Raw genomic sequence first — 8,206 nt, forward strand, 5'->3', positions numbered from 1 at the left:
TCTGTAGTAATTGGAAAATTCTTTGGCATTGCCTTTCTTTGGGATCGGAGTGAAACTGCCCTTTTCAAGTCCTGTGGCCAGTGCTGAATTTTCCACATTTGGTGCCATGTTGAGTGCATCACTTTCACAGCATTGTCTTTTGGGATTTGAATTAGCTCAACTGGAATTCTATCACCTCCACTAGCTTTCTTTGTAGTGATGCTTCCTAAGACCCACTTGAGTTTACATTCCAGGATGTCTGGCTCTAGGTGAATGATCACATCATCACGATTATCTGTGTCATGAATATCTTTTTGTACAGTTCTTCTGTGTATTTTTGCTACCTCTTCTTAATATCCTCGGCTTCTGTTAGGCCCAAACCACTTCTGTCCTTTATTGAACCCATCTTTGCATGAAATGTTTGCTTGGTATCTCTAATTTTTGGAGGAGATCTCTAGTCTTCCACATTCTATTGTTTCCTCTATTTCTTTGCTTCAGTGAGTGTGGCCCAATTCAGATGCTCTCTTCCCACTCTGGTCAGTCATAGCCAATAATTTGTACCAAAAGGTGTCCAGTGCTGACACATGACCAATTTCAATTCTTCCTTAATGAAGTGAGTAAAAAAAAAAAAAAAATGAATAAATAAATTCCAGGAGTTTATCAATACACAGTGTTTTATGGCTGCCACTGGATTTGAGTACTTCCTACCCACTCCAGGTTAACATAGTTATTTATCACCATCCACTGTTTCAGTATACTGACAGGCTTTGAATGCTTCTACATTAATCCTGGTGCAAATTTTCTAGTAGTTATAAACAGCCAGTGTTTTAGTTTTGGAGCATGACCCAATGGCTTCTTCATTCTCACCCATAAACCAAACTCCATGGTTTGTCGCCATCTAGTGTATACATAAAGTGACATGCTTAAAAAGCTTCATCATCCACCCTAGATCTAGACAGTCTTTCGTCTCCACACCAGCGTTTCACTGCTGTGACATTATTTGAAATTTTGTTTGTGCATACTGAGGCATACACAGCCAGTAGTTCACCATCCTCCAGTGTTTCAGGACTTTGATGAGATTAAATCTGATCTTGATCCCACTAATGTCAATATACTCACCATTTATAACCATCTTGTTTAACTGCTGTGACAAACTGTCAACTGCTTCTTCATCCATTCCTGTGTCAAACAAACCCAGTAGGTTTTTCCCCATCTAGTGCTAGTGTTCAGTACTATGAAATGATTCTGAAGCCTCTGTTTCCATTCCAGCTCAAACATAGTCCGTATTCTCAATCAGTGCTTCGGTGATGTCACATGCTTCAAGTGCTTTCTTCATTCACTCCATATCAAGTACATGCAGTCATTTATAAACATACAATGTTTCAGTTGTGTGGCTTGCTTCAAATGTTTCTCGAGTCCACTTGAGCTGAAACATACCCAGTAGCTTATGATCATTGGTGTTTCAGTGTTGTGACATGTTTCAAGTGCTTCTGCTTCTACGCCGTGTTAAATTCATGCAATAGGTAATCACCATCAGTTGTTTCAGTTCTGTTATATTCTTCAAGTCTTGTTTCATATACTCTGGTTCAAATATACCTAGAAGTTGTTCACCATCAACTGTTTAGTTCTGTGATACGTTTCAATTGTTTCTGTAGATACCAGTTCATGCACACTCGTACATTTATCACCATCCTGTTTTAGGGCTGTCATATGGTTAAATGAGTCCCCTTCTTACCCCAGGTCAAATACACCCAGTGTTCATCAACATCCAGTCTTTCAGCTACGTGATACAATTCAAGTGCTTTATCATCCATTCTCGGAAGACACTGGAATTTATCGAATTCCAGTGCTTCAGTGCTGTGAATTTTTTAAGTATTTCTGCATCCAAATAGCTCAGACATGACTAATAGATTATAACCACCACTGGTTCAGTTTTATGCCATGGCTTAAGAGCATCTCCATCTACTTTAGGTGGAACGCACTCAATAATTACCACCATCCTGTAAATCATAGGTAAAACCTTCTTGGAATGCTTCTTTGTCTACTGTGGTTAGGGTTAGGGTTAGGGTTAGGGTTAGGGTTAGCAGTTTTTTACCATTCAGTGTTTCAGTGCTGTGACAACTTCCACTGCTTCTTCGTGTACTACAGGTCATCATGCCAAGTGTCTTCTAACTACGAGCTTGCACTCTAGAGAACATATCTCTCCACTACTGAGACTGAGATGTAGAGCATGCATCTCACCACTGCTAAGACCCCATTCTAAGCACACATGCCACTTCTGCAGTGGCTAAACTGTGGAGGAAATGTGACAACACTATTGATCCTGTATTCTAGAACACACATCTTACCATTGCTGCACCAGTGTTCTACAGCAGGCTTGGCACAGCTACTGAGCTTGCATTCTGAAAGTAGCATCCTACCTCTACTGAGTCAACATTATATGGCATACATGATCCAACTTCTCAGTTTGCACTATGGAATATACATTTTGCCACTACTGAGCAAGCTGTTTGTACACATGACAACGTACTATTCCCAACATCAAAGGGCAATGTCGAAAATTATTTGAAGTACTGCACAATTGTGCTCATTTCACATACTAAGCAACAAAATGTTCAAAATACATTGTGCTAGGCTTCAAAGTATGTGAACCAAGAACTTCCAAATATACACAATGGATTTAGAAAAGACAGAGGAATGAGGGCTTATACTGCCCACATCCATTGCCTACTAGACAAAGTAGGAAGTCAAGAGATACCTGGGATAACAGGTAAGTTTGACTTTGGAGTACATATGAAGTATGACAAAGGCTAACAGAATGTTCTAAGAGAACTCACCATTTATAGAAAACACCCTCTTCCGACAAAACAAGAGATGACTCTAGAGATGATCAATGCTGAAATCAGATTGATTATGTTCTTTGCGACTGAAGATGGAGAAGCTCTATACAGTCGGAAAAAACAAGACTGAGCAGTGACATGGCCCTGATCAGAAATGCCTTAAAGCAAACTTCAGACTTAAATTGACGAAAGTATGGAAACTACTAGACCATTTGGGTTGACCAAAATCAATCCCTTATGATTACACAGTGGATGTGACAAATAGATTTGATGGATTAGATCTTATAGACAGACTGCCTAGAGAAATATGGGCCAAGGGTCATGTCATTCTGCATGAGAAAATGAACAAAAGCATACCCAAGAAAAATAAATGCAAAAAGGCAAAGGCCTTATCTGAGGAGGCCTTACAAATAGCTTAGAAAAGAAGAGAAGCTAAAGGCATAGGAGAAAAAGAAAGATAACCCATTTGAATGCAATTTTCTTAAGAATAGCAAGGAGAGATAAGAAAACTTTTCTCAGCGATCAATGCACAGAAATAGAGAAAAACAATAGGATGGCAAAGAACAGAGATCACCTCAAGAATGTTCCAGATACCAAGGGGACATTTCATGCAAAGATGGGCGCAATAAAGGAGAAAAACTATATGGACCTAACAGAAGCAGATATATTAACAAGTGGTGGCAAGAATACACAGAAGAACTGAACTAAAAAAAAAAAAAAAAAAAAAAAAAAAAAAAAAAAAGAAGAAAAAAAAAAAAAAAAAAAAAAAAAAAAAAAAAAAAAAAAAAAAAAAAAAAAAGAAGAAGAAGAAGAAGAAGAAGAAGATCTTACTGACATAGATAACCATGATGGTGTCTTTACTCACCCAGAACCAGACATCCTGGAATGTGAAATCAACTAGCCCTTAGTACATAACTATGAACAAAGTTACTAGAGGTGATGTGTTTCCAGTTGTGGAATTTCAAGTTCTACCAGATTATGCCATTAAAATCCTGCACTCACTATGCCAGCAAGTTTGAAAAGCTCAGCATTGGCCATGGAACTGGGAAAGTTTAGTTGAAACTCCAATCCTAAAGAAATGCTATGCCAAAAAATGTTCAAACTAACACACAATTGCACACATCTCACATGTAAGCAAAGTAAAGTTCAAAGTTCTCCAAGCTAGGCTTCAGCAGTACATGAACCGAGAACTTCCACATGTTAAAGCTGGATTTAGAAAAGTCAGAGAAACCAGAGATCAAATTGCCAGCATCCATTGGATTAGAGAAAAAGCAAGGGAGTTTAAGAAAAAACATCTGCTTCTGGTTTGGACTACACCAAAGGTTTTGACGGTATGAATGATAACAAACTATGGAAAATTCCTGAAAAGATGCAAATACCAGATCTCTTTAGCAGCCTCCTGAGAAATCCATAGGCATGTCAAGAAGTAACACTTAGAACTGGACATAGAACAATGCACTAGTTTCAAATTGGGAAATGAGTACATCAAGGCTGTATATTGTCATGTGGCTTATTTAAATTATATTCAGCACATCATGTGAAATGGCAGGCTGGATGAAGCCCAAACTAGAATCAAGATTGCCTGGAGAAATATCAATAACCTCAGATATGCAGATGACACCACATATATGACAGAAAGTGGAGAATAACTAAAGAGCATATTGATGGAAAGAAAGAAGAGAGTGAAAAACTTTGCTTAAAATTTGTATTGAAAAAATGAAGATCATGGCATCTGGCCCCATCACTTCGCATCAAATAGGGAAATCATGGGGAAAAATGGAAACAGTGATAGACTTTATTTTCTCGGGCTCCAAAATCACTGCAGATGGTGACTGCAGCCATGGAATTAAAAGGTGCTAGATCGTTGGAAGAAAAGCTGTAACCATCTAAAGAGCATATTCAAAAGCAGAGGCATTACTTTGCAATTAATGGTCTATCAGGTCATACCTATGGAGTTTCCATTACTCATGTATGGATGGGAGAGTTGCACTATACAGGAAACTGCGCATGGAATAATTGATGATTTTGAACTGTGGTGTTGGAGAAGACTCTTGCGAGTCCCTTGGACTGCCAGGAGATCAAAGCAGTCAATCCTAATGGAAATCAGCCCTGAATATTCATTGGAATTACTTTTGCTGAAGCTGAAATTCTGACACTTTGGCCACCTGATGCAAAGAACTGATTATAGGAAAAGACCTGATGCTGGGAAAGCTTGAGGGCAGAAGGAGAAGGGCCTAGCAGAGGATGAGATGGTCAGACCGTACAACTAATTTGATGCACATGAGTTTGAGCAAACTCTGGGAGTTAATGATGGACAGTGAGGTCTGGCATGCTGCATGATAAGGAACATAGCATTCCTTATTATGTTGCAGAGAGTTACTATGACTGAGTAACTGAACAACAGCAGACTAATACATTTCAATAAGAAGTGAAGACACAACTTTCAAGAAGGTGCTCAGAGAAAAATAGAGAAAAAATATCAATCCACTTCTCATACAGCCATTTTTACTGCTATCGAAACAATTTTTCCATATTTAAATATGGCTTTCCTGAAGTATGTGAATTCTAATTTGTTTTTTCGCCTCAGAGAGGTATGTTGATGAAGTCATGATGCACAGAGACATGTCAGTTCTCACAGATTCCCGTAAGAAAATCATGATGTACTTAAGGAGCTAGGGACATGTTTTCCATGGGAATGAAATATTTTGATGAGGAACTCTTTAATACTTTAGAAAATGTTAGTTACTATAATCAAATTTGTTTGCAATATTTGTATTTGTAGTCTTTCCTTCAGTATCTGAAGATACTACAGCCCTAACAATAATGCAGGGTTTTCCAACCAAAACCCTGAAAGAGAACAGCTCACTACACTCTAAAATCATGTTAGAAAAGTGTTAATTTGCTATTAAAATCAGTGAGGATTATACCCAAGTTAAAGAATGGCAAAAAACAGCTTGAAGAACATCACTAGAGCCTGCTAAAAGAAATGCAATATGGGGTTAATGTATGAAAGGTTAGAGTAGATGAAACTTGAATTATATTAATGGAAAATATACTAAAAGTTTCCTAGTGTGTGGGCAGAATGAGAAGTCTCAGAAACTAAAACAAACAAAACAAATCTACACATTCTTTTAGAAAATCCAAATGGCTTCAGAATGAAATATAAAGGTGCAGAAGAGATAGCTAACAGCTTAAGTAGATGTATGTATACTCGAATTATTTGAGCAATATGATGTTTCATAGGCTTTTACTCATTCACACCACAAACTTGAACTTTTATGGTTGGGATGCCCTTATCTCTTATCCTGGTGAACTATTGCACAGAATATTTTTATTCTGTGAAATTTTTTTTCCAATCAGTATTATTCTATCATGTTTTAAAAAATAAGTATTTTTGCGCTTTCAACATGCAAAGTATATTTGCTTGTTGCTACATGTATGTAACTACACTTCTACGTTAAACTAAGTCACTGCTTTTTTTTTAAGTCTTATTTATTTTATTATTTTTAAAATTACATTTATTTTGGTGGGGCCCAGTAGTCATGGATGTTCAAGGGCTTTCTCTAGCTGCGACAAGTGGTATGGTGCACTTCATTATGGTGCATAGCCTTCCCATTGTGATGTTTCTTTTTGTTGGAGAACACTGGCTCTAGTTTTGGCACATGAGCTTCTGAGTTGTGGCCCTTGCACTTAGTTACACGTCAGCATGTGGGATCTTCCCAGACAAGGATTATTGGGAAGCTGACTATTAACTGATGGATCACTAGGGTAGTTCTGAACAAACACAGACTATACAGGCTAGAAGTTGGATACAATACATATGAAAGCCAAGAAGTACTTCTTAAGTAGATACTGTGTTGCTTTGGGGGATTCACCTGCTGCCTCAGTGGTAAAATTCCACCTCCCAGTGTAGATGACCCAGGGTTGAGAAATCCCTGAGTTGGGAAGATAGATCTTCTGGAAGAGAGAATGAAAACAAACCTCGGTGTTTTTGCCTGGGAAATCCCATGGGCAGAGGAGCCTGGTGATCTATAGTCCACGGAGATGAAAAAGAAAAGGAAATGACTTAGCAACTCAGCATGACCACCACCACCATGTTGTTTTGGCAGAAAAGTAGATAGTTTAAATGAACTTTGTCTGGAATGTCTGAAAAGTAGTCAGTACTTTTGATTATTAAAACTATGCATAAGTAAAAGGCATTTTTTATTTTATTGTGTGTAAAAATCCTTTACAATATTGACTGCAAATTTTTATAATGTATTGCCAGATAATTTAGCCAGTCATTATATACATTTATTTAGTTCTCGTTTGAATCCATGTCTTAAAACAGCAACTGATTTCAGTTATATTCTTGCTTTGGTATCCGTCCTGAATTAGATTGCTTGAAGTTGCTCAGTCGTGTCTGACTGTTTGCAACCCCATGGACTGTAGCCTACCAGCTTCTCAGTCCATGGGATTTTCTAGGCAAGAATACTGGTGTGGGTTGCCATCTCCTTCTCCAGGGAATCTTTCTGACCAAGGGATGGAACCCGGGTCTCTCGCATTTTAGGCAGGCACTTTACCATCTGAGCTACCCGGAAAGGATAAATCCATGTTGCATGTTTAGGTTCATGTCTGCTGGTTTACTTTCCTCTACCTATCACTAACCTTAACCTTTTTTTTTTTTTTTTTTAGAAGGCATGCATATCCCAATGTGTTCAGCCTTCTTTTCTCATAAAATAGATGCTGGCACTATGTATTTCTATTTATCTTTATTCTGAGGCAGACAGTTTACAAATAATCAGATTTGAAAATAACTGCACTTGTAACTTCCAAAACGGTACTTCTAAGCTAACTGAAGGAGGGCACTTGGACAGTCATTCCTTGAATTCTCCTTTTTACAGTCCTGAGTTCTGCTTGTGTCATGTTTAATGTCCTTGTAATGCCTCCTGGAAAACTGTAACTAAAGGAATGAGAATACCTCCTTCAGAACAGCACCACTTTTCACATTCCACAACAAATCTCTCTTCATTATTCATTCCTGGCACTTCATTTTAGCTCTCAAGGTTTACTTAATCTTTGCTATATTTGGTCACACTTCTTTGCCTTTGAGTTCAGTGCTCTCTAGATTCTCCAAACCAACTGGCACAGCCTTTCTCTAGCAAATGTTTTGCTGCTAACTATTCAGGAAAACTCTTGGAATTCTTTTGCATAATGTGTTAGGTAAGTTACAAACCACTTCTACTTTTTTTTTTTTTCCCCTAATCTATTTATTTCACTTTTAATGTACAAATAAGTGTACATTTCCATACATTCCTTTTTGCCTCCTCTGTTTCTAGGAATGAAGTTTCAGATTCCCATGTTGGATTGTGCATTCTGAAGAGAATAGCAATTATTTATGAATGCAG

This window comes from Capra hircus, unplaced genomic scaffold (genome assembly GCF_001704415.2).
Source record: "Capra hircus breed San Clemente unplaced genomic scaffold, ASM170441v1, whole genome shotgun sequence".
Lineage (NCBI taxonomy): Eukaryota > Metazoa > Chordata > Mammalia > Artiodactyla > Bovidae > Capra > Capra hircus.